This window comes from Pseudophryne corroboree, chromosome 3 (genome assembly GCF_028390025.1).
Source record: "Pseudophryne corroboree isolate aPseCor3 chromosome 3, aPseCor3.hap2, whole genome shotgun sequence".
In the NCBI taxonomy this organism is placed as follows: Eukaryota; Metazoa; Chordata; class Amphibia; order Anura; family Myobatrachidae; genus Pseudophryne; species Pseudophryne corroboree.
The window spans coordinates 221,704,059-221,732,028 of NC_086446.1; the positions used below are offsets into that span (position 1 = coordinate 221,704,059).

General features: G+C 43.1%; 1 protein-coding gene across 4 annotated transcripts in view; it reads left to right on the forward strand.

Moving 5' to 3' along the window:
* The first annotated feature begins 838 nt into the window (after positions 1-838).
* Positions 839-27,970, forward strand: part of LOC135057624 (uncharacterized) — a 117,444-nt gene continuing 90,312 nt past the window's right edge. For 3 of the 4 annotated variants that reach the window (XM_063963444.1, XM_063963446.1, XM_063963445.1), the window contains exon 1: positions 839-1,181. The gene's annotated coding sequence lies outside the window, so the exon portion shown is untranslated. The remainder of the gene's footprint in view (positions 1,182-27,970) is intronic. The other variant, XM_063963447.1, reaches the window with a different exon arrangement.

Here is a 27,970-nt window from a genome sequence, read left to right on the forward strand (position 1 = left end):
ATCATGCTGCAGCTTGGGGAACAGCGTGCAATGATGCAGGCTCACCAACAATCGTAGTTGTACATAAATCATCAGGTTTTGCGTACCACTGTGAATCAGTCACATGAGGCACTACTCCTCAGATATTGCTGGAAATGTATACTAAACGGTTTAGCCAGGGCCATATTAATAATTGGGCGGATAGAGCTACAGCTCCAAGCCACAAATAGAAATAGGCCCATCACTATGCTAACATGATGATGATGATTACCTGCCCAGCTGGTCACATAGTTGCCATAAATAATAAAAAATGTATACTATATTTCTAATTTCCATATTTTGGGAGACGTTGGGGCTTATAGTGTAGCTCACTGGCCACATCCACACAGCATCAGGGTCGGCAACAGAAATCTTGGGGCCCCTATATAGTGATATCTCTGTGGCCTCCTCAGATGAGATATATATATATATATACATACAGTGTATACCATAATCCAACTGATAGCACTCATCGGACTTTGCAAAATAAATCACGTAAAGACCAGTTTCCTCTGCAAACTTTCGGGCTTTAATGCCCTTCATCAGGCAACGTTTGTAGATGTTGCCTGACGAAGGGCATTAAAGCCCGAAAGCTTGCAGAAGAAACTGGTCTTTACGTGATTTATTTTGCAAAGTCCGATGAGTGCTATTGTAATACCCCACTATGTGAGTAATCCTTTCTGAAATTGTTCCTCACGCTACAGCACATAAATTATATACAGTATGTAATTGTGGAGACTGATAGCAATTCCCAGCAGCCTCTGCAGCTGCTCAGAGGGTCAGATGTATATCACATGACCAGTGTCAGGTGGTACAGCAAGGGACAGTTGAAAAGTGAGTGGCAGTTGGGCAGAGGGGCCCTGAGGTAAACGCTGTGGGAGACTGACTTGCTGTGAGGGGACAGCTGGCAGGACAAGTGAGTGAGAGCAGAGTTTGAGCTGTGACCCTCTCAGGAGTCCTGGTGACGTCGGGCGTAAGGGGTCACTGATCCGCCCCAGAGGGCAAGTAGATGTAGAGCCCATCGACCGAGGACCAGTACAGAGGAATGGCCTGCTCCAATTTGATAGCTGCAGGCTGAGAAACTGAGAGAGGCAGATTGTGAGGCGGAGCCACTCGCCATATAAGGCTGCAGGAGGTCAGTTACTGCCCAGACAACTGGAGAGGTATATTGAAAGCAGCGTTAACGCTATACCGCAGTGTAAAAACACTATTTTCCCTAGCAAGTCACCTTCAAACACCAGAGTATAAATAAGTGCACTTATTATATTGACTGTAAATCAGCTACAGTTAACACTGCAGTGTATAAAATGCTATAGCAAACCTATCTCATATAACAGCGCAGGGAAAGCGCAGGGAAAAACAGGCAGACAGACTTCATAGTGAGCCTATGACATACTCTCAGTCTACAGCGTTCTGCATTTCTGTCAGGAACCATTTGCCTGTGATAATTCAGCTATAACAGCAGTGATTTGATAAATCAGTGTACTATGCCATAATCTCTTGGATAATTTATTTGGTACCAACAGTAGGCAAGAGAAAGGGAGAAGAGAGTCTGACATTAAGACTACCCATCTCAGTTAAAGTCAGCATTAGCAATACAGACTAACTTTGTCCCGTGGAAGCATCTTGGATAGCCACAGCCTCAGCGTACCATTATCTACATTTGTCAATCCTATCCTAGTCTGTCTGGAATAAGAAATTATCCTATTGTATATTACAATGACTTAAAAGGAAGGAACTGAAGTGTTAATAAGCAATACCTTAAACTGGATTTATTTGGAAAAGCCCCAACAGTTTCTTCATTTATCACACGGGTATTCTAAATGACACTGGCAAAGTAGTACCCAACCGAACTGTATTGTGTGGACAGTCTTGGGGTAATCGTAGACACTAATAGAATCGTATCGATGTAAAGTTAAAGTATATGCATAAAGTAATACTGTTTCATATATCCTCAAGGGGGTTACGTAAGATTGCATTTATGGTCACATATAGCCTACTGTATATGCTTAAATTCAGGTATTCGCTCATTGAGAATCTGGAAGCAGTTTAGTAAATGACCTTAGTGTGAAATACATTGTTACAATTTAAAAATTGATGTATGGTACTGTAACTGTTCTTTTACAAGTTAGTGTTTATTCAACTTTCACATAGTTCACTATTGCAATATGTATGCTAAATAAACTGGTATTTAGAGCTATATAAGTAGTTAATTATGTGGAAGCTCCTGTACTCACCTCTCAGTTAAGAATCAAGAACCGGAGAGTCCTAAGGGAAAAGAGATGTCATAAGCACTTACCTGAATACTTACCTAGTTATTACACTATCAGTTGGATTATGGTATTTATTTATGTGCACCATGGCTGTTGTTGATATAGAAGGAGGGTGCCAGCTACTTGGAATATATATATATATATATATATATATAAAAAATAAATACTCTCCCTCTGCGCTAATTAAATTAATTAATGAGGGTATAAATGAAAATTTAGAATAGGCTGCCTGATTCCACTAAGTTCCCTGTTAGGAGGGACTAAATGTAGGAAAATGTGTAACAACAGAAGAATTGGCGCCCTGGGGTCATATCAACCCCCAATGATCAATTGGACCCTTATAGGATTTCACAGATTTAACTGATCAAAACTTTAAGACATAAAAATCATAATAACATGTTCCTTAATAAATTTTATTATAAAAACATAATAACAGATTCAATGTCCGCAATTATACAAGAATAATGTGGTAACCTTCTCCCACAATTGACACAGATCAGTTGTTGTACAAAGGAAATGTAGATGTGTCTTTACAAACTCCTCCTTCTCCTTTTTAAAGACTCAGAGTTGGCGTTATAAACATAAATAACCCGTGTGACTCCATGCTGCATTCCCAGTTCCCCCAGCCCACCCCAAAGCCCTGTATCTCCTCACCAAGCCACTCTTACTCCGCGGAAAGACTCACCTGTGCTGCACTCCCCAGACCAGAACACCGCACAGCAGACCATACTAGAAGAGAACAGTTGTCCCCTTTGTACCCCCCTGTCGCCGGCCCTGCACAGCATTAGCCATATCTTCTCAACTTTTAACAATAGGCCCTTGATCGTTTTCAGATCCAGACCCATCTGGACCTTCATCTGGCACTGGGTGTAGCCGGGATCCAGTCAGGATCCCGGCTGTCAAAAGACTGGCGCCGGAATCTCGACACTGATCAAAATGCCGGCCCGACATCCTGAATTGGTTCACAATGCAGACACTGGCATCCCGACAGTGATTGCCGAGACATTGGAGAGGTTAGCCAAGGTGGTAATTAGGTTTAGGCGGCGGAGGGAGGGTTAGGATTAGGCTGCAGGAAGGGGGGTTAGGATTAGGCACTACCTGGGAGGGTGCGGGGGGGGGGGGGTTGGGTGGAGAGTTAGGGTTAGGCTGCAGTCAGTGAGGGTTAGGGGGTAAGGGGGTGAGAGGTAGCTTGCTTCCTGACCCCTGTCAGGAATCTAAACAGCGGTATGCCACGGTTGGTATTCTGACCGCTGGCATCCCGCCCGCCGATGTAGCCACTGCAAAATCAGCAAAGTGATTTGGTGTAGTCCATAGGTATTAATGTTCAAAATATGTAAAAAAGTAAATAAATATATTTTAAAATATTCTGTGCATGTAAGTTTTATAATAACACCTGCCCTGATGTTTAAAACAGGTGAACAAGAGTCACATGTTTGTACAAAGATCATAATTGGGGAGCAGAGGTGGATTTACACCTAGTGGGGCCTAAGCAAGACACCGATTTGGGGCCCTCCTTCCTCAAACAATCCTCAGTGTGCCCCCCCACCCATCAATTGTAGAAGACAGGTCCCCACTCATTATGCCACCCCCCCAGTCAGTGTATGCTCCCCAATCTGCCCCCAGTCAATTATAGCATGCGGATAGTAGTTGTACTAGTGTATTGATTATGTATTACCAGTTATTTATATAGCTCACACCAGTGCCGTAACTAGACATTTTAGCGCTGTGTGCAAGATAGGGCATTGGCGCCCCGCTCTATAGGGGTGAATTTTTTTTAGAGGTGTGGCTTCATGGGGAAGGGGTGTAAACAAAAAACAAAAAAATACCAATTCACATTACATTTCTCTAACGTCCTAGTGGGACCATGGGGATAGCGGCTCCGCAGGAGACAGGGCACAAAAGCAAGCTTTTAGGATCACATGGTGTGTACTGGCTCCTCCCCCTATGACCCTCCTCCAAGCCTCAGTTAGGTTTTTGTGCCCGGCCGAGAAGGGTGCAATCTAGGTGGCTCTCTTAAAGAGTTACTTAGAAAAAGTTTTTAGGTTCTTTATTTTCAGTGAGTCCTGCTGGCAACAGGCTCACTGCATCGAGGGACTTAGGGGAGAGATTTTCAACTCACCTGCGTGCAGGATGGATTGGATTCTTAGGCTACTGGACATAGCTCCAGAGGGAGTCGGAACACAGGGCTCGCCCTGGGGTTCGTCCCGGAACCGCGCCGCCGACCCCCCTTGCAGACGCTGAAGATGAAGAGGTCCGGAACCAGGCGGCAGAAGACTCTCAGTCTTCATCAGGTAGCGCACAGCACTGCAGCTGTGCGCCATTGTTGTCAGCACACTTCACACAGCGGTCACGGAGGGTGCAGGGCGCTGGGGGGGGGGCGCCCTGGGCAGCAATGTATAATACCTGTATGGCGAAAAATACATCACATATAGCCCTTGAGGCTATATGGATGTATTTAACCCCTGCCAGATATCTAAAACTCCGGAGAAGAAGCCCGCCGAAAAGGGGGCGGGGCCTATTCTCCTCAGCACACAGCGCCATTTTCCCTCACAGAAAGGCTGGTGGGAAGGCTCCCATGCTCTCCCCTGCACTGCACTACAGAAACAGGGTTAAAACAGAGAGGGGGGGCACTGATTTGGCGATATGTATATATATTAAAATGCTATAAGGGAGGAACACTTATATGAAGGTTGTCCCTGGATAATTATAGCGTTTTGGTGTGTGCTGGCAAACTCTCCCTCTGTCTCCCCAAAGGGCTAGTGGGTCCTGTCCTCTATCAGAGCATTCCCTATGTGTGTGCTGTATGTCGGTACGTGTGTGTCGACATGTATGAGGAAAATATTGGTGAGGAGGCGGAGCAAATTGCCTGTAATGGTGATGTCACTCTCTAGGGAGTCGACACCGGAATGGATGGCTTATTTATGGAAATTACGTGACAATGTCAACACGCTGCAAGCCGGTTGACGACATGAGAGGGCCGGCGAACAAATTAGTATCTGTCCAGGCGTCTCAAACACCGTCAGGGGCTGTAAAATGCCCATTTACCTCAGTCGGTCGACACAGACCCAGACACGGACACTGATTTCAGTGTCGACGGTGAAGAAACAAACGTATTTTCTTTTAGGGCCACACGTTAAGGGCAATGAAGGAGGTGTTACATATTTCTGATACTCCAAGTACCACAAAAAAGGGTATTATGTGTGAGGTGAAAAAACTACCTGTAGTTTTTCCTGAATCAGATAAATTAAATGAAGTGTGTGATGATGCGTGGGTTTCCCCCGATAGAAAATTATTGGCGGTATACCTTTTCCCGCCAGAAGTTAAGGCGCGGTGGGAAACACCCCTCAGGGTGGATAAGGCGCTCACACGCTTATCAGAACAAGTGGCGGTACCATCTACGGATAGGGCCGTACTTAAGGAGCCAGCTGATAGGAGGCTGAAAAATATCCTAAAAAGTATACACACACATGCTGGTGTTATACTGCGACCAGCGATCGCCTCAGCCTGGATGTGCAGAGCTGAGGTGGCTTGGTCGGATTCCCTGACTAAAAATATTGATACCTTTGACAGGGACAGTATTTTATTGACTATAGAGCATTTAAAGGATGCATTTCTATATATGCGAGATGCGCAGAGGGATATTTGCACTCTGGCATCAAGAGTAAATGCGATGTCCATATCTGCAAGAAGATGTTTATGGACACGACAGTGGTCAGGTGATGCAGATTCCAAACGGCACAAAGATGTATTGCCGTATAAAGGGGAGGAGTTATTTGGGGTCGGTCCATGGGACCTGGTGGCCAGGGCAACTGCTGGAAAATCCACAGTTTTTTACCCTAAGTCACATCTCTGCAGAAAAAGACACCGTCTTTTCAGCCTCAGTCCTTTCGTCCCTATAAGAGTCATATCTGCCCAGGGATAGAGGAAAGGGAAGAAGACTGCAGCAGGCAGCCCATTCCCAGGAACAGAAGCCCTCCACCGCTTCTACCAAGTTCTCAGCATGACGCTGGGACCGTACAGGACCCCTGGATCCTACAAGTAGTATCCAAGGGGTACAGATTGGAATGTCGAGAGGTTTCCCCCCTCGCAGGTTCCTGTAGTCTGCTGTACCAATGTCTCCCTCCGACAGGGAGGCAGTATTGAAAACAATTCACAAGCTGTATTCCCAGCAGGTGATAATAAATTTACCCCTCCGACAACAAGGAAAGGGGTATTACTCCACACTATATGGTGGTACTGAAGGCTAGGTGAGACCTATTCTAAATCTGAAAAATTTGAACACTTACAAGGGTTCAAATCCAGATGGAGTCACTCAGAGCAGTGATAGCAAAGAACAAGGGGACTATATGGTGTCCCGGGACATCAGGGATGCTTACCTCCATGTCCCAAAATTTTCCTTTTCTTACCAAGGGTACCTCAGGTTCGTGGTACAGAACTGTCACTATCAGTTTCAAGACGATGCCTTTGGATTGTCCAAGGCACCCCGGGTCCTTACCAAGGTAATGACCGAAAGGAGGATTCGTCTTCAAAGAAAATGGACGACCTCCTGATAAGAACAAGGTCCAGAGAACAGTTGGAGGTCGGAGTAGCACTATCTCAAGTAGTTCTACGACAGCACGGGTGGATTCTAAATATTCCAAAACCGCAGTTGTTCCGACGACACGTCTGCTGGTCCTAGGGATGATTCTGGACACAGTCCAGAAAAAGGTGTTTCTCCCAGAGGAGAAAGCCAGGGAGTTATCCGAGCTAATCGGGATCCTCCTAAAACCAGGAAAAGTGTCAGTGCATCATTGCACAAGAGTCCTGGTAAAAATGGTGGCTTATTACGAAGCGCTTCCATTCGGCAGATTTCACGCAAGAACTCTTCAGTGGGATCTGCTGGACAAATGGTCCGGATCGCATCTTCAGATGCATCAGCGGATAACCCTATATCCAAGTACAAGGGTGTCTCTCCTGTGGTGATTACAGAGTGCTCATCTTCTAGAGGGCCGCAGATTCGGCATTCAGGATTGGATGCTCGTGACCACGGAGGCCAGCCTGAGAGGCTGGGGAGCAGTCACACAAGGAGTGTGATCAAGTCTGGAGAATTCTCTCCACATAAATATACTGGAGCTAAGAGCAAATTTATAATGCTCTAAGCTTAGCAAGACCTCTGCTTCAAGGTCAGCCGGTATTGATCCAGTGGGATAACATCACGGCAGTCGCCCACGTAAACAGAAAGGGCGGCACAAGAAGCAGGAGGGCAGTGGCAAAACTGCAAGGATTTTTTGCTAGGCGGAAAATCATGTGATAGCACTGTCAGCAGTGTTCATTCCGGGAGTGGACGACTGGGAAGCAGACTTCCTCAGCAGGCACGACCTCCACCCGGGAGAGTGGGAACTTCATCGGGAAGTTTTCCGCATGATTGTGAACCGTTGGGAAAGACCAAAGGTGGACATGATGGCGTCCCGCCCGAACAAAAAAATGGGACAGGTATTGCGCCAGGTCACGAGACCTTCAGGCGATAGCTGTGGACGTCCTGGTAACACATTGGGTGTAACAGTCGGTGTATGTGTTCCCTTCTCTGCTTCTCATAACCAAGGTATTGAGAATTATAAGACATAGAGGAGTAAGAACTATACTCGTGGCTCCGGATTGGCCAAGAGGGACTTGGTAACCGGAACTTCAAGAGATGCTCACAGAGGACTAATGGCCTCGGGAGCTAAGAAGGGATTTGCTTTCAGCAAGTACCATGTCTGTTCCAAGAGGAACCGTGGCATCGGCCTTTAAGAAAGGACCTGCTCCAGCAGGGATCTTGTCTGTTCCAAGACTTACCGCGACTGCGTTTGACGGCATGGCGGTTTGAACGCCGGATCCAAAGGGAAAAGGCATTCCGGAAGAGGTCATACCTACCCTGGTCAAAGCCAGGAAGGAGGTGACCGCACAACGTTATCACCACATGTGGTAAAAATATGTTGCGTGGGTGAGGCCAGGAAGGCCCCACGAAAAAATTTCAACTAGGTCGATTTCTGCACTTCCTGCAAACAGGAGTGTCTATGAGCCTCAAATTGGGGTCCATTAAGGTTCAAGTTTCGGCCCTATAGATTTTCTTCCAGAAAGAATTGGCTTCAGTTCCTGAAGTCCAGACGTTTGTCAAGGGAGTATTGCATATACAGCCCTTGTGTGCCTCCAGTGGCACCGTGGGATCTCAACGTAGTGTTGGGATTCCTCAAATCATATTGGTTTGAACCACTCAAATCTGTGGATTTGAAATATCTCACATGGAAAGTGACCATGCTGTTGGCCCTGGCCTCGGCCAGGCGATTGTCAAAATTGGCGGCTTTGTCTTACAAAAGCCCATATTTGATTTTCCATTCAGACAGGGCAGAAATGCGGACTCGTCCCCAGTTTCTTCCTAAGGTGGTGTCAGCGTTTCACCTGAAACAACCTATTGTGGTGCCTGCGGCTACTAGGGACTTGGAGGACTCCAAGTTGCTAGACGTTGTCAGGGCCCTGAAAATATATATATATATATATAATTCCAGGACGGCTGGAGTCAGAAAGTCTGACTTGCTGTTTATATTGTAGGCACCCAAAAAGCTGGGTGCTCCTGCTTCTAAGCAGACTATTGCTCGTTGGATTTGTAGTACAATTCAGCTTGCACATTCTGTGGCAGGCCTGCCACAGCCAAAATCTGTAAATGCCCATTCCACAAGGAAGGTGGGCTCATCTTGGGCGGCTGCCCGAGGGGTCTCGGCTTTACAACTTTGCCGAGCAGCTACTTGGTCAGGGGCAAACACGTTTGCTAAATTCTACAAATTTGATACCCTGGCTGAGGAGGACCTGGAGTTCTCTCATTCGGTGCTGCAGAGTCATCCGCACTCTCCCGCCCGTTTGGGAGCTTTGGTATAATCCCCATGGTCCTGACGGAGTCCCCAGCATCCACTAGGACGTTAGAGAAAATAAGATTTTACTTACCGATAAATCTATTTCTCATAGTCCGTAGTGGATGCTGGGCGCCCATCCCAAGTGCGGATTGTCTGCATTACTTGTTCATAGTTATTGTTACAAAAAAATCGGGTTATTATTGTTGTGAGCCATCTTTTTTAGAGGCTACTTCATTGTTATCATACTGTTAACTGGGTTAAAATCACAAGTTGTACGGTGTGATTGGTGTGGCTGGTATGAGTCTTACCCGGGATTCAAGATCCTTCCTTATTGTGTACGCTCGTCCGGGCACAGTACCTAACCGAGGCTTGGAGGAGGGTCATAGGGGGAGGAGCCAGTACACACCATGTGATCCTAAAAGCTTGCTTTTGTGCCCTGTCTCCTGCGGAGCCGCTATCCCCATGGTCCTGACGGAGTCCCCAGCATCCACTACGGACTATGAGAAATAGATTTATCGGTAAGTAAAATCTTATTATTATAGTAGTCTCCATTATTCAAATCACGCCACACAGCAGCACCACTACACCAGGTACAGCCCCTCTTACACATTATGGCGGACAGATTTCCCTTTTACACATTACGGCAGACCGCACCCCCTTTTTAAACATTACGGCAGCCAGCGTCCCCTTTTACACATTACGGCAGCCAGTCCCCCTTTTACACATTACGGCAGACAGCTTCCCCTTTTTACACATTACGGCAGACAGCGTCCACTTTTTACACATTACGGCAGACTGCGTCCCCCTTTTTACACATTATGGCAGACTGCATCCCCTTATTACACATTATGGCAGATAGTCCCCCTTTTTACTCATTACGGCAGATAGTCCCACTTTTTACACATTATGGCAGATAGTCCCCCTTTTTACACATTACAGCAGACAGCATCCCCTTTTTACACATTACGGCAGACAGCGTCCCCTTTTCACACATTACGGCAGACTGCGTCCCCTTTTTACACATTATGGCAGATAGTCCCCCTTTTTACTCATTACGGCAGATAGTCCCCCTTTTTACACATTACGGCAGATAGTCCCCCTTTTTACACATTACGGCAGACAGCATCCCCTATTTACACATTACAGCAGCCAGTCCCCCTTTTTACACATTACGGCAGATAGTCCCCTTTTTACACATTATGGCAGACCGCGTCCCTTTTTTGGAACTTTGCAACCTAAATTTTTTAATGTTTTCTAAAATTCTCAATAAGAAACTTTTGGCCTAGGGGTGCCGTGAAAAAATTCTGATATTCTAGGGTGCCATGATTCAAAAAAGTTTGGGAACCACTGCTCTATTTTAAGTCCTACAGTATATGGGCGATGCCTTCTACAATCAGTGGGGCAGTGAAATATAGTCAATACAGCGATACTGACTGAGGGGTGCAGTATGGTATAGGTGCCTGCATTATATATCAGTGCCCCCCCCCCCCCACACACACACACACACACGCACTGATTGTACCACGTCACCCATCCCCTATTAGCAGGTCACCCATCCCTTATAATATTCATTATTGCACCCCTCAGTTAGTGACTGTATTGATTATATATCGGTGCTTTTAATGTTACCCGATTATACAAGGTCTGACAATTAAGTTAGCGAACTTGCAACCGTGCAGTACCGGATTTACCACAAGGCAACCAAAGCAGTTGCAAGGGTCTGGAAGCTCGCCGACAGAACATGGAGTCAGGAGGGCATTTCTGATTTCTGCCAAAAATGTCCGAATGCTGGCTGGCTAAATACTCCTGGCAGGCTGTCAGTGACTAGATAGCTGCCAGGTATGGTTATAAGGGCAGCATGGATGGTATAATGATTAGCATTACTGCTTCAAAGCACTCAGGTCATGGGTTCAATTCCCACCATGGCCCTAACTGCGTGGGGTTTGTATAGTCTCCTCGTACTTGCGTGGGTTTCCTCCAGGTACTTCGGATTCCTCCCACAATCCAAAAATATACTCATAGGTTAATTGGCTCCCAACAAAATTAAGTACATGTGGTAGGGGATATAGGTTGTAAGCACCACTGGGGAAGGGACTGATGTGAATGACCAAATATTCTCTATAAAGCGCTGCAGAATATGTGTGAGCCAGTGCCGTAACTACGCGTGTGCCAGGTGTGCCAGGCACACAGCGCAGTCGCACTGAGGGCGCAACGGCCAGCTGCTTGTAATGAGTCTATCTATCTATCTATCTATCTATCTATCTATCTATCTATCTATCTATCTATCTAATGGTCTGTCTACCTAATGTGAAAAAGGGGGACTCTGTCTGCTGTAATGTGTAAAAAAAGGGGACGCAGTCTGCCGTAACGTGTAAAAAGGGGGACAATCTGCTGTAATGTGTAAAAAAGGGGACACAGTCTGCCGTAATGTGTAAAAAGGGGACACAGTCTGCCGTAATGTGTAAAAAGGGGACGCAGTCTGCCGTAAAGTGTACAAAAGGGGACGCAGTCTGCCGTAACATGTAAAAAGAGGGACAATCTGCTGTAATGTGTAAAAAAGGGGACACAGTCTGCTGTAATGTGTAAAAGGGGACGCTGTCTGCCGTAATGTGTAAAAAAGGGGACGCTGTCTGCCGTAATGTGTAAAAAGGGGCACTATCTGCTGTAATGTGTAAAAAAGGGGATGCAGTCTGCCGTAATGTGTAAAAATGGGGTACACTGTCTGCCGTAATGTGTAAAAAAGGGGACGCTGTCTGCTGTAATGTGTAAAAAGGGGACGCTGTCTGCCGTAATGTGTAAAATGGAGAGATTCAATTCCCACCACCTCTGGAGAATAACCTGCACCAGTTGTAAGTTGATCTGAGTGGTTACACAGGTCTACTTACAACTATCAGCACATTACACACATCAGTAAGCACACAGAAAGGTTTCTACATGTGCCATGAGTGATACAGTTAATGCGGTTACCGTGCACTGATAATCAATTGCTACTAGTGTGTCTTACTATATAACACATGTCAGTATCCACAGAGCGCTGACAGCGTGTGGGTATCTCACACTGACAATCTGACATTCCTGAAGATATAATGCAGTACAATGCATGATAATATTCCTATAAGGTTTAACCTTGATTAATGTACGGCGCACATTAATGTTCCTGAGATATCAAGGGAACAGTAATAATTTCACTACATACGTAACCCTTTATGACTCACATCACCAGTGTACCAATATCATATGTACAGGACAGGTGATAAAGTGACTAAGGTGTATCACTTACAATTATGTTGGTGCATTATGAAACATCTTAATAAATGCACTGATGTGTGACTGACAATTTTTTTATTATATCAGTATAAGCTACAATAACGTTTGTGATCATATAATACACTCACACCAATTAATCCAGAACATATTAATTTCTATATTTCCTCGCTGATCCACTACCAAAATTATATATATATATATATATATATATATATGTATATATATATACAAACAGAGAACCCAGCACTCACCAAAGTAAACTCACTTATCCTCAACAATTCAATAAATAAATGATGGGGGTTTAGTTGGTGGATTGGCCAATGCACGGAAGCCCGCATACCGATTTTCAAGGTACCCCACCTTCATGCAGGTCCTACACTATCACAGAGTCTTAAAACCTGACTACCACACTGCTGCATCATCTGCCTGCTAGATGTAATGTGTACCTGCCACAGACTTTATGGCTTTTAAAGGCACACTAGTCACCTATTGCACTGGCTCAAAGATGATTGCTAAAAAACAGCTGAGACAGGTTCAGGATAATAAAGTCCACACAGGGGTGCATGAGAAAGCTAGTGGCCACGGTTAATAAGAGCTAACCATAGATTAACCCCTTCATATACATACAGAGGAAAAACCACAGCACTCACCGCACCAGATCTACCGTGGTAGTCAGGTTTTAAGACTCTGTGATAGTGTAGGACCTGCATGAAGGTGGGGTACCTTGAAAATCGGTATGCGGGCTTCCGTGCATTGGCCAATCCACCAACTAAACCCCCATCATTTATTTATTGAATTGTTGAGGATAAGTGAGTTTACTTTGGTGAGTGCTGGGTTCTCTGTTTGTATTTATTAGAGCGATGTGGCACCCCACATCGCTCTACCACCCCGCCCTGTGAGTGGTAAGTACAGCTGTGTACCCCGCTTCTGTGGTGGAGAGTGCAGTGTTACATGCACCCCACCCTGTGAGTGGTAAGTGCATAGCTGTGCCCCGCTTCTGGTGCGGTGAGTGCTGTGGTTTTTCCTCTGTATGTATATATATATATATATATATATATATATTATATACACATAGTGGAGTCAGAACAGGTAAATGTTCAGCACGGACACGGCACTCCAGGACTAAATATCAATGAATTTTTAATATCCAAGATAAATCAACAGCCTGCATACATACAGATCCTGGGTAAATACATCCACGGATACCAGTGATGCAGTGTAAATAGATCAAAGCACAAGCATGCTTAACAATGTGTTAAGCATGCTTGTGCCTTGATCTACTTACACTGCATCACTGGTATCTGTGGATGTATTTACCCAGGATCTGTATGTATGCAGGCTGTTGATTTATCTTGGATATTAAAAATTCATTGATATTTAGTCCTGGAGTGCCGTGTCCGTGCTGAACATTTACCTGTTCTGACTTCACTATGGGGGTAATTCCAAGTTGATCGCAGCAGGAAATTTTGTAGCAGTTGGGCAAAACCATGTGCACTGCAGGGGGGCAGATACAACATTTGCAGAGAGAGTTAGATTTGGGTGTGGTGAGTTCAATCTGCAGTCTAATTTGCAGTGTAAAAATAAAGCAGCCAGTATTTACCCTGCACAGAAACAAAATAACCCACCCATAACTAACTCTCTCTGCAAATGTTATATCTGCCCCCCCTGCAGTGCACATGGTTTTGCCCAACTGCTAAAAAATTTCCTGCTGCGATCAACTTGGAATTACCCTTTATGTGTATATTCTTGGACAAGGGTATACAAGCTGTTGGACATTATTAGGTGTGCCGGATTATCCAGATATTGTGTGTGTGTGTGTGTGTGTGTGTGTGTGTGTGTGTGTGTGTGTGTGTGTGTGTGTGTGTGTGTGTGTGTGTGTATATAAAAATAAATATATATATACATGTGCACTGTCTGATCTCAATGCGCAGCTGCACTGTTATTGGAATTATACCATATTCACTGTTGTAAATACCTGCCTTTGTCTGCCTTGCAGTGGCAGTAAAATCAGTGTCATTTTACATACATATATATACTAGCACCATCCATGTTTAACTTGTATGTATCCATCTTTAGTTGCCAAATAGTGGCAGTGTATCTATATTGTAGCATTTCAACATAGCTAGACAGACTGTCAGTGGCACTGTATTAGCATTGCAACATTTAGACACATGTGTTGCTAATACTGTGTATCATCACCTTAAGTACTGGATTGCAGCATCCTCTTACTGTGAGAAATCAGCTCTATTATTTCACAAATTCATCTGATCAATGGGGCAATTACAAATTAGATCTACTGAGTTAGTGCTGGTACAGCACTTTATTAAGCCTCATTTTTGGGGTTTATGAATGTGAGGAAAAGGAAGCAAATATCATAATCAAAGGAATGGACACACCTGCTAATAGTTTTTAATCTGTATTCACTATATTTGTCTTTTCATTCTTTCTCACATTTACCTGATTTTAATACTTCGCTCGTCAAACAATAAAGGACGGTTAAGTCCCTATATGACAAATAATACCTTTTTAAATTATACTACTAGGTGTATGTGGGCATTTAAGCTTTCATTGGATATCAATACAGGGGAGCTTCAATGAACGTATAAAGCATCATTTTAGTTATTAGTTGGGTTGTGTGCACCCCAGTTATAACTGGTCTCTCTCTCTTGTCCCCTCACTGTGGGGATTTGATAAAATAAGTAATCTATGTTTATGTGTCATCCTTAGTTTCTTTAGTGTGGTGTGGGACAAGCAGGGCTGCCACCAGAAATTGTGGGGCCTGGGACTGACAAAATAGGTAGCCTCCCCCCCCCACACACACACAACATCAATAAATAAATGATGAGGGTTTAGTTAGTGAATTGGCCAATGCACGGAAGCCTGCAAACCGCTCGCCAAGGTACCCCACCTTCATGCTATGGTGAGTGCTGAATTTTCTATTTGTATGTATTTGGGTAGGTGGCCATGGGCTGCATGCACCCCACCCTATGAGTGGTGAGTGCAGACACTGCACTCCGCTCCTGGGGTGGCGAGTGCTGTGGTTTTCTATATTTTTTTGTATATTTTGGGGTTAATCTTTGGTTAACTCTTATTAACCGTGGTCACAGGCCTTTTCATGCACCCCTGTGTAATCTCAATTGTTCTAAACCTGTGTCAGCTGCTCCTTAGTAATTTATCAGCCAGTGTCAGATGACTAGTAGACCTTTAAAAGCCATAAGATTTGTGGCAGGTATACATTAAACCTAGTGGGCATATTTGCAGTTATATTATGTGTGATACAGTTGCCAGGTTTTAATTTTTAAGGCATTGTGATAGTGTAGGACCTACATGAAGGTGGGGTACCTTGGCGAGCGGTTTGCAGGCTTCCGTGCATTGGCCAATTCACTAACTATCTTTTTAGTATTCTTTAAGTAAATTTTTATTAGTAGACAAAATATGAAAATTAAAAACATGTATTAAAAGGTTTATCATACAGATATGAACGTAGAAAATGTATTAACAATGGGGGTCATTCTGACACAATTGCACGCTGCATTTTTTCGCAGCCATGTGATCGGGTCGGAACTGCGCATGCGCTGTGGCCACAATGCACAGGTGCGTCATTGCCCAGCGTGTCGAGGCGTTTGGTGGGCAGATGACTGCTGTCAATTCTGGGACCTGAGACGCTGAAGTGATCGCACCAGGTAAGTCCAGACCTACTCCTTTTGTGCACAAAACTTTTTTTGCATAGCACAGCTGCACAAGCGATCGCAACCTTGCTATGCAAAAATCCACTCCCCCATAGGCAGCGTCTACCTGATCGCATGGGCAGCAAAAAGTTGCTGCGTGCGATCAGGTCAGAATGAGGGCAAATGGCAACTAAAATAGGAACAAAAAAAAAAAGAACATAAAATACTTTTGTTCCCGCCATGTTCTGGTGACTAATCACTGCTGCACATGTGTAGTGGCCATTTTCCCAGTGATTTGTGCCCCAGCTGTAATGGCAACGTGGGATTCCGAAAAGGTAAGTGATTAAACATGGGTCTAGTGCAGGGCCGGATTAAGGGGGCCATTCCGTCATGATCGCACACTGCGCTTCATCGCAGCAGTGCGATCAGGTCGGAACTGCGCATGCGCTGCGGCCACATTGCGCAGGAGCGTTGTTACCCGGCGTCGGCCATCGCCGGGCAGCGACACTGTTAGCAAAGAAAGCGGTCGCAGCGGCGACCGCAAGAAGATTGACAGGAGGAATACTCACCTAAGGAACGGAATAAATTAGCAGGCCTTTTATCCCATCGGTTAATTTCTATGGACATGGTATATTTACAAAGCACCTTCTATGGAAGATAATTCATATATTGGGGGGTATTCTGAGGTGGATACTATTTAGCAAAAATTACAAACGACCGTGTTTTGGCCATCTGCAGACTTTCACTATGCCTCTCTACATATGGATGGCTGAATTCTTGGTGTTAAATGATTTTGGTTGGTTATCACCCAATGGTCAGAAAATTTAGCCATTAATGATTTCGGGGGAACGTTGCTCATATTTCTACATCTAGCCTCTAGCTACTAAATGTGAGGCAGCATAAGTATGATTTTGCTCATACTTTTTAGCAATTCATAATTTAATGGAGAATAAGTTATAACTTTGTCTGCTGCAAGGTATACATTTTTCGAGACCCATTTCATCTAGAGACTTGAAAATCTGGGGCATAATGTATCCTTTCCTGAGATTCTTAGCTTAACTGAAGACAGGTTATAATATCTTGCTTATATTTAATAAACTGATATCTTGTTTGCTTTACCATAGCTGTTAAAGGAGCAGAACTATTTTAAAAGTTATTCTCTGTCAGTCAACCCATAAAGGAATTTGACATTGTCAAAGACCCTTCAGAACCTAGGGACAGATGTACTAAGCCTTGGTGAGTGATAAAGTGGAGAGAGTAAAACTGCAAACCAATCAGAACTTTACTAGGGCTGCCAAGAGAAATTATGGGCCCCGTTATAGCAACTTCCTGGGCCCCACTCATCCTCCCTGGAGGGGCTGCGACCTCAGCATGCTGGGGTCATGGCCACACCTCTTTCGGGGCATGTCTAGCACATCAGAAACACCCACTCTAAGGAACATGCCCTGGCTGGGCCCAGGTACTTTTCAGGGGGCAGAGCCTAATCACAGGAGGTCTGGCCAAGCACCCTTAGAAAAAAAAATACAGAAAAAAATTGTATTTTAAGTGCCTCCCTGGCCACACTGCTGGGCTCAGAAGAAAAGCTGCAGCTGCTGCTTCTAGGTAAGGAAGGGGGGGGGGGGAACCTGGGCCCCCACTGGGCCCCTTCATCAGACCTGGGCCCAGTTAATTTGTACCCCCTTCTCTCCTCTCGGCACCACTGCTCCTAACTGTCATTTTTGAAACACAGCCTGTTACATGGCAGTTAGGAGCTGATTGGCTGGTCCGTATTGCTCTCTATGTTATAATTATTCATAAAATTTAACCTTTATTAAGTATACATTAGAATATATTAAGTTTAGTCGACCCAAACTACAGTGAAACATAAGAGTTAAAATCAAACAAACATGTATGTGAATCCTAAAAGCTTGAGAATGTGAATAAAGAATTAAAAGGCGTGTCCGCATGTGTTTCTTGTGTATTAAGCATTTATAGGGTTACTGTATCTATCCCAGTGCTATCCAAAAGTAATCACTATTGATCTTCACAATTAGTTAGATATCATCTATCACTGTTGGTATAATAATTCACTGTTATCACTGTGGTTCCCTTAGATGTATAATCTTAAATAGAATCACCTGGGAAACACACTTCTATATAACACAAATATCTCGCATCCACTATCCATGTTGATACCCACAGTGGAAACTTTAATCATGCATGTGGGGAAAAATTATCCAGGGAACATATACATTCCAGTACTAATGTGGGACTTTAAAGGATATAGCAATCCTAATTTTATCTATCAGCCCACATATATTGGACCTTTTGTTGGTCCTATTGTAACAGTCTAAAGTATAGAGAATATAATTTCCCTTAGGGGTGTCGCAACCCCACTGGTAGTGTGGTATTCGTCTGTATAGATCAAAGTCACGTTCTAACTAGAATGCACACTTCAATATATCAGAACAGATTCATCTTACTGTCTGATGTTAAATTCATTAGAAAATATAAAGAGTTTGGGGGTATAGCGATCCCACTATAAGTGTAAATTGACCCCCATGCAACCTAATCTTTCAGGATATGAAATTACCACTGTGTAATTCAACAGATGGTATAGGTTGGTACTGTGCGTTAGTGTTAGAAGTATCTCATATATCTTCTATCATAATATATATGTGAATAAATTCACAGTGATATGTTGAATCCAACAGGCTATAGTGTCTGTGTCTCCCACCGATTAGTATCTTCTTTTACATCAGGAAGAATTAATATGTAATTCCCACACTATAAGTATTGCTATCTGTCCTGATCCCCATAGACATTGACAATAATAGCAATCTTTATGTCTGAATATATTCTTACAGATAAGGCTGTCTCTACATCCTATTGTGTCATGCAGCTGCTAATTTGCTCATTACTATTGCCACTTGATGCTGTAGTATGCTTTATTAGATGTTATTCCTGTCAAGGCTGTTTAGACTCTAAAGAAAATTACACTGTGTCAATATTATGTAGACATTGGGGTAAATTTACTAAGATTCGTAATTCTCCCGATTTGGTGGGAGAATAATCACGAATGACATCGAAAGTGTAAAACTGCAACTTTTTGAATTTGTTACGATGGATTTACTAAGCTGTCGTATTCGTATTTTTAGTGTTGACCGATGTCGATGTCATTCGTGGTTTTCTGGTGTATAATGCGGCCGATTTGGTTGCTTTGCGGCCGTGTTTCAAGGGTTTTTTTACGACTGCGTCACATGTCTGTTACGGCAGTGTTTTTTCTTTACTGCCGCGTTTTTTTCCTAAGTTTCGTTTTTGTCACTCGTCCGTGATTGGTTGTATTCGTGGTGGAGGAGTGTCTGTGCACATGACTATAAATACGCCCCAAACCGACCGCACCTCGTGGGTTTAGCTAGTGGTGAGGAGAGAGGAAGGTGTTGTTGGTGTTGGAGAGTTCTGTGGAGTTTGTAGAGGTTTGGAGGCGGAGTTTTGTGATTGGTGAGTGCTGTACTGTGTGTGTAAGTAGTCTTGTCATACTTGTTGTTCAGTTATTTAAAAGTCTGTCTATTTTTTTGTATTTTGTCTTTTAGTTACGTCTATAGTCCTTGTTTGTGAGTGAGTGTTTGTTTGTGTGTGTGTGGTGTGTAGTGGTAGTGGAGGAGTGTTTTATTTGTTTTTTTTTCTCTGTGTTTTTTGTGTTGTCTTAAGATTATGTCACAGTCAGAGGTGAGTGTGGTGGAGGAGGTGAGTGTGGTGGAGGAGGTGAGTGAGAGGGAGGAGGTGAGTGAGGTGGAGGAGGTGAGTGAGAGGGAGGACGTGAGTGAGGTGGAGGAGGTGAGTGAGAGGGAGGAGGTTAGTGAGGAGGAGGGTGAGGTTGCGGCTGCGTTTTCTAGTGATACTGATAGTGATGGTGTTGTGGCTCCGCAGCCACGCACCACTACAAGGACGGGCCGCAATGTGAAGTTTAGTTACGCAGAAAACACGGCTCTGGTGCGGGAGCTGATGAAGCATCAGCGCCAATTGTTTGGTTCTGATGCAGCAAAGGTGTCGACCCGCAGGAAGAGTGTCCTGTGGGGGAAGGTTATTGCTGCTGTGAACAGTGAGGGTGTGGTGAGGCGGACCGAGGACACCTGTAGGAAACGCTTCTATGACATCAAGCGCCGTGTGAAGGCCAAGATGGCTAAGGAGGCAAAATCTGCACGTCAAACCGGGGGAGGACACCCCTTCCGAGCGTCTTATAAAGATTGGGAGGAGCCAATACGTACGCTGATTCCGCCCGAGGTGGTTTCTGCACTTCATGTCCGTGATTCGGACCGGCCAAGTGCGGATGGTGAGTTTATATATTTTTTTATATTTTTACATCTGTGCTTTGTACTTTTTGTAATAAATTTTGCCTGTGTGTTGCTCCACAAATGGGTTGGTGATGTAGTGCAGGCTAGGCCACCCTGTGTTTTTCCAGCTGTTGTCCAACTACAATTCCCATCATGCCTGACCCAATTTTTGTACTTAGTGAATGTCAAACGTGTTGGTGGACATGCTGGGAAGTGTAGTTGCACTACATCTGGAGAGACACAGGTTGTGGTGGCTTGGTGTATTGTGTGTGTTAGTTATGTTTTTTTAGGCATTAGGTACAATTTTTTAATAATGTTCTGTTTGTAATTTTCAGTTGTGTGCTTTACCAGGTTAATGTTTTTTGGATTTTCGTCATGAAGTGTTTTTTTTTTGTTGTTGACATTATTAATGTTAATTTAATTATTTCCTTTTATTTTTTTTTATTTTTTATTTTTTGGGTTGTTTTGTTGTGTTTTTGCATGCATTAGTATGTTTAAATATTAATTTGATTAAACCAGCTATTTGTGTTTGTTATTCATTTTTATTAAAATTCTTCATTTTTAAATATCATGCAATATTGTGTCTTGGTAAAGCTACGACATATGTGTTTTAAGTAGTATAATTATGTTCATATCGCCATTCTTCTTCTTTGTACAGTACGCCCGAGAAGCAGCACATCCATGCCACAGCCAACCCTGCCTAGAGCTGATGATGGTGGGAATGATGGTAAGTTATTTCTGTAACCACATCTTATCCATTAACATTTAACACATGAAATGTAATGACAATACTATCACACAGGTTCTTCGTCTGCTCCGCGCACACAAAGGCGCCAATCACAGGCCAGCCTTACTGTGGCTACAAGGCCACCCAAGAGGCCCCGTGTACAGGCTCCTGCTGCTGCTGCTGCTCCTGCACCAGCATCACCCCCCCAAAGGCGCATCTTGGCAGTGGCTTCTGTGCCACCACTGGCACTTTTGGCAAGCCCCCAAAGTGTAGATCCACAATCCCCACAGGTGTCTGGTGAGTAATGTTTTTAATGATTTAATGTATTTTGCTAAAAACCAGGGGAAGGCATAAGGAAGTGACAAAACACTGTTATGTAGAAGATGATAAAGGCAGCAGTACAAAAATAAATTATAATTTGTGAAGCCACATTTTGGACATGCTTGCCTTGTGCCATTATCACCTTGCACATATCACTGCTTTCTCACTGACTTATGCCTTCTCCAGGTTTTGACATCGGCACCACTGTTAGTCTTGAAAAAACAGTAAAAAAAAGTAACACTCAAACTTGATTTAATAATCTACTGCAATCAGATGCTGTTAGCGTAATGTTATGATGTTATTTGCTAAATTACAGTGTCCAGATACACACATTTATATAAAAATAAATGCTCTACAACACTAAAAACATCCCTAAAAAGTAAACACTATAACAAATAACAATCTTGCCCATAAATTCCAAATCAATACATAGGGCACAATACAACATTAAATAACCTGGATAAGTTGTACATTTTAGGCCACAATCTTAGTGTACTTCTTTACTAAATCCACTGACTGACATGCCCAATGTGTGATTGTATTGTGGAAAACATTGATAGAATTTTGTGTGTTGGGCCAAAGGAACCTTCAGAATGGCAAACAAACTAACATTTTATAAATTTGTAAGAGTACATGGAGTGTATACAATAATTAAGAATCTGAAACCTACAATTGTCACAAGAAAATCACTAATGAGTATTATCCGTTTTGAGCCACATCAATTCACTAAGAGGTAACCAACATAGTTACGTTTAAGAAATAAACCATTTAACTATTAAATTTATATTATGAAGTAATGCATGTTGCCGAAAAAATATTGTAAGACCAATGCTACATATGTCTTAAATATTGCCTGTGTTCCACCCCATACAGATCCAGCCATCATGAGTGACGATGGCCAGCAGTCCCATGGCCAGGAGACGTATACACTACACCTGCAGCCCATCGACCCAACACAGGCAAACATGACTGAGGACATTCCAGTACAACCGCAAGCTTCTCAGACTCAACAAATGACCTCAACACCAGGGACAAGGCAAATTGAGCCAGAGTTTTGGTCAGGTTGGGCAGCACAACAGGCACACCACTCTGCGTGTCTCAACACCCAAACACAACACCTGTCTAGTCTGCCCCATCATTTGCCCAAAGTTAGTCGCAACTCTGCCAGACTCATCGTGCAGGTGGGGCGGATAGCAAACACAATGGAGCAGATGAGGGCAGACAATTCACAAATGCAGGCAACCCATCAGCGCATCATGGATGAGCAACAGCGCCAACACCAAACACTGATCCAGATTATACAGCATAATCAAGTTATAAATGACAATCTGTCTAGAACCATTGCCAACAATACTGCCGCTTATACACAGCTAACGGCCAGTTTAAATATTTTGAGCCAAAATTTTAGTGCAATGGCACAACAACATGTGCCCTCAAGCTCAAGCACAACAACCCCTAGCCAAACACCAGTACAATCACCAGTTCGACGATCAAGTCGAACCCGCACCCACGAGCACCCACAAGCCTCTGCACCCAGCACCCAAAAAAAGAAAAAATAATATGTAGTGCACATCATAAGGTGGCCAGTTCAAATTAAAACATATGTGTTATGAATACATTGTTCTGTAGTTTACAATAAATTTTCTACCCAAAATATGTGTATTGCTTAATTAGCAACAACCAAACCAAAAAAACATTAATGTATAGGGCAAGATGAATATTGAGACAGGGCGAGAGCGTGCTGTGTCAGGGTCTAGGGTCAGTTTGACCAAATCATACCGTGGAAAATCACGTAGAACATTTAGTGTGACCATCTGTATAACATGGTCATCATCAAGTTTTTTACAGTTTCAACGGACAATATAAACTAAAAAGCATGGCCAGCCTACTCGGAACATATACAACCTGCAGACCCTGTTGTTTTTCCTGCCTTGGTTTTATTGTAGCATCAGGAAGCAGTGACAAGTATCCCACAGCAAACAATACAGCAGTACGACACACAGTAGCAGCCATTTCAGATTGAGAGTGTGGAGAAATGTGTTGTCTCCCCTTTTAAATGTCCAAAACGTCAGGTGTGAGTAATGAACAATTGACAACACATGTAAACATGCTTCTCAAAAGCAGGTCTGTTTTTTTTTAGCACTTTTTTACGATTGGTAATTTTTCACGACCGCAAATGCATTTTCACGGCAGACATTACAATTACGATTGGTTAGTAAATGACCGAGATTCATACTTAAACAGGCGTATTTTGACCGATGGTGTATTCATTCGTATTTTTTTACAACTACTTCCAAAAAAATACGAATGCCCTCATCTCTGCCGTGATTTGAGTTTAGTAAATTACCGAGATGACACTTTGAAGAAAAAACGGCATCTCGGTCAAAATCGGGACCTTAGTAAATTTACCCCATTGTGAGCTAAAACCCCTTGTAACAATTTACCGAAGTAGCTACTTCAATACCCTGCTAGATCCTGCAGCTGCCCTTATGACTCATGGATGTTGACATTTTATCTGTTACAATGTAACTAAACTCACGCTGCTCCTATCTGAGCCACTTATTTTGCTATGAGAATCACAGTCTATCAATAGACATGGTGAAATAGAGACAGCCTTCTTGGTGGCTATGGTAGTTGATGCAATGTATCAAATTATGTGGATACAATTAAATTGCACAGCTCTATTTGTATCTATACCAATTGCTAAGATGTAACAATCTCGTGTAGGCACAATAACCCACACCCAGTGCTGTCAATATCTATGATAGTTCCCAGGGTCTAATTTTCAAATGGAGCTCTGGTTATAGTTGTTAATGTAAACTCAGACAGGCAGAAAATATATATATGCTTCAATTATATCATACAGGGTGATTCCCAGACACTAATGTAAATATCTCATTAGTAGTTATGTAAGTTGGATTCACTAAGACCCAGTGTGATATCTCTATCAATGGGAGCTGACAGTTATCGTCACACAATATTCTAAAATTTATATTTCTAAGCATTAAGCATTATCCATCAGATATGTGTGAATGATGTTCTGCGGCTTAAGATTTTTTGTCTCCCTCAAAAGGAACTAACAGCTGACATTAAGGTTGCTCCCTGACGAAGCTGCCATAGCGCAGTGAAACACGCGTGTAGGGCACAGCGTGTCCGCGTGTGTTTAGTATAATATTGTTATAATGCAAAGGCATTTACAATGTTTGTCAGCTGTTCCTTTTGAGGGAGACAAAAAATCTTAAGCCGCAGAACATCATTCAAACATATCTGATGGATAATGCTTAATGCTTAGAAATATAAATTTTAGAATATTGTGTAACGATAACTGTCAGCTCCCATTGATAGAGATATCACACTGGGTCTTAGTGAATCCAACTTACATAACTACTAATGAGATATTTACATTAGTGTCTGGGAATCACCCTGTATGATATAATTGAAGCATATATATATTTTCTGCCTGTCTGAGTTTACATTAACAACTATAACCAGAGCTCCATTTGAAAATTAGACCCTGGGGAACTATCATAGATATTGACAGCACTGGGTGTGGGTTATTGTGCCTACACGAGATTGTTACATCTTAGCAATTGGTATAGATACAAATAGAGCTGTGCAATTTAATTGTATCCACATAATTCGATACATTGCATCAACTACCATAGCCACCAAGAAGGCTGTCTCTATTTCACCATGTCTAGCATGTCTATTGATAGACTGTGATTCTCATAGCAAAATAAGTGGCTCAGATAGGAGCAGCGTGAGTTTAGTTACATTGTAACAGATAAAATGTCAACATCCATGAGTCATAAGGGCAGCTGCAGGATCTAGCAGGGTATTGAAGTAGCTACTTCGGTAAATTGTTACAAGGCGTTTTAGCTCACAATGTCTACATAATATTGACACAGTGTAATTTTCTTTAGAGTCTAAACAGCCTTGACAGGAATAACATCTAATAAAGCATACTACAGCATCAAGTGGCAATAGTAATGAGCAAATTAGCAGCTGCATGACACAATAGGATGTAGAGACAGCCTTATCTGTAAGAATATATTCAGACATAAAGATTGCTATTATTGTCAATGTCTATGGGGATCAGGACAGATAGCAATACTTATAGTGTGGGAATTACATATTAATTCTTCCTGATGTAAAAGAAGATACTAATCGGTGGGAGACACAGACACTATAGCCTGTTGGATTCAACATATCACTGTGAATTTATTCACATATATATTATGATAGAAGATATATGAGATACTTCTAACACTAACGCACAGCACCAACTTATACCATCTGTTGAATTACACAGTGGTAATTTCATATCCTGAAAGATTAGGTTGCATGGGGGTCAATTTACACTTATAGTGGGATCGCTATATCCCCAAACTCTTTATATTTTCTAATGAATTTAACATCAGACAGTAAGATGAATCTGTTCTGATATATTGAAGTGGGCATTCTAGTAAGAACGTGACTTTGATCTATACAGACGAATACCACACTACCAGTGGGGTTGCGACACCCCTAAGGGAAATTATATTCTCTATACTTTAGTCTGTTACAATAGGACCAACAAAAGGTCCAATATATGTGGGCTGATAGATAAAATTAGGATTGCTATATCCTTTAAAGTCCCACATTAGTACTGGAATGTATATGTTCCCTGGATAATTTTTCCCCACATGCATGATTAAAGTTTCCACTGTGGGTATCAACGTGGATAGTGGATGCGAGATATTTGTGTTATATAGAAGTGTGTTTCCCAGGTGATTCTATTTAAGATTATACATCTAAGGTAACCACGGTGATAACAGTGAATTATTATACCAACAGTGATAGCTGATATTTAACTAATTGTGAAGATCAATAGTGATTACTTTTGGATAGCACTGGGATAGATACAGTAACCCTATAAGTGCTTAATACACAAGAAACACACGCGGACACGCCTTTTAATTCTTTATTCACATTCTCAATCTTTTAGGATTCACATACATGTTAGTTTGTTTGATTTTAACTCTTATGTTTCACTGTAGTTTGGGTCGACTAAACTTAATATATTCTAATGTATACTTAATAAAGGTTACATTTTATGAATAATCAATTTTTCTTTAGAGCGTCAATTATACAGTTTCCTTCTCTCTTTTCCTCCCAACTTTGATGTACATATACTGTAATTGACAGACCCCCTAAATATAATTAGTATTGTCTGAGACATAAGATAGGGGACCACTCATGGGGTTGTAGGGTAATGATTCCCCTACACCCGCAGTATTAGAATATTACATACATTGAGTGTGCAGATATTCAACCCTTGTCTCTATGTTATCACTTTCCAGGGCTTAGTACATGTCCCTCAAATCTCTGATCTGCATCATTTACAGATGTGTCCTCATACAGCTATCCTTTTTGTGTCATATGGCCTAAGATACCTAGCGTGACTTATATGCTCCGCTATGGACACTGGGCTGTGATCCCCTGCTTCAGTACTTTTCTTGAATTTTGTATCATAATTTGCTAATAGTGTACTAAGGCCTAATTCATATTTGTACACTAATGCAAATGCAATTGCGATTTTCTAGGCTAAGGAACTGCTAACGTTAGCAATGAGATGCCCGCTGGAGCCATTGCAAACTCATTCGCAATTGCGTACACATTCGTGACCTATACACAAAAATAAGAAGCATTGGGGCTAAGGGTTGGTCTATGGCTACGCAGAATGGACACAGCAGTAGCAACTCAGAAGCCATGCTTTTGCATGTACGAGGTCGCAGCGGACAGCAGATACACGCCCCAAACGGCCATGACGCACCTGCATTTTTCCCACCACTCCCTATAAACTCCCCATTAACACCTCCAAATTGTCATTTGCTGTCAATCACTTCTTCATGAAATCCTCATTGCAAGCATGCTCATTGTGGCTGCAGCACATGCGCAGTCTGATGATAATCGGCCATTGCGTACAAACATAAATTACTCCCTAAGTACGGAACTTAGAACTAGTGCATACTTCTGTCTGTAAAAGTTAAGAAAGAGTTAAAAGAAAATGGCGCGGGGTCCCCCGCAAAAGCATAACCAGCCCCGGACTCTTGGACACCAGTCCTGATTCTAAAAATATGGGGGAGGGGGGGGGGGGGGGGGGACACGTAGCACAGCACTGTGCTCCACTAGCCGGGGAGATAATGCCACAGCCAGGGACACGTTTATATTGGACCCTTGCCCATAACATTAACACCCTGAACCATTGCCGTCTTAACAGCAGTGTAGGCCCTTGGGCACAGCAATACACTAGTCCCCCTACCCATCCTCCAGCGGTAGGGGTGGGGGGTGCTATCAGCAGCAGCTTTGATGTCCCGTAGGCGGAAGGGGGTGTTCTATCTTCCACTCAGCATGTAGGACCTGGAGGGAAGGAGAACACTAAAGTGTAGAAGAGGCATTGGATTTGAATGAAGGGGCCCCAGTACAGGACTTCCAGGGTGGTAGGGGGTGTGTTATACATAGGGAAGGGGTGGAT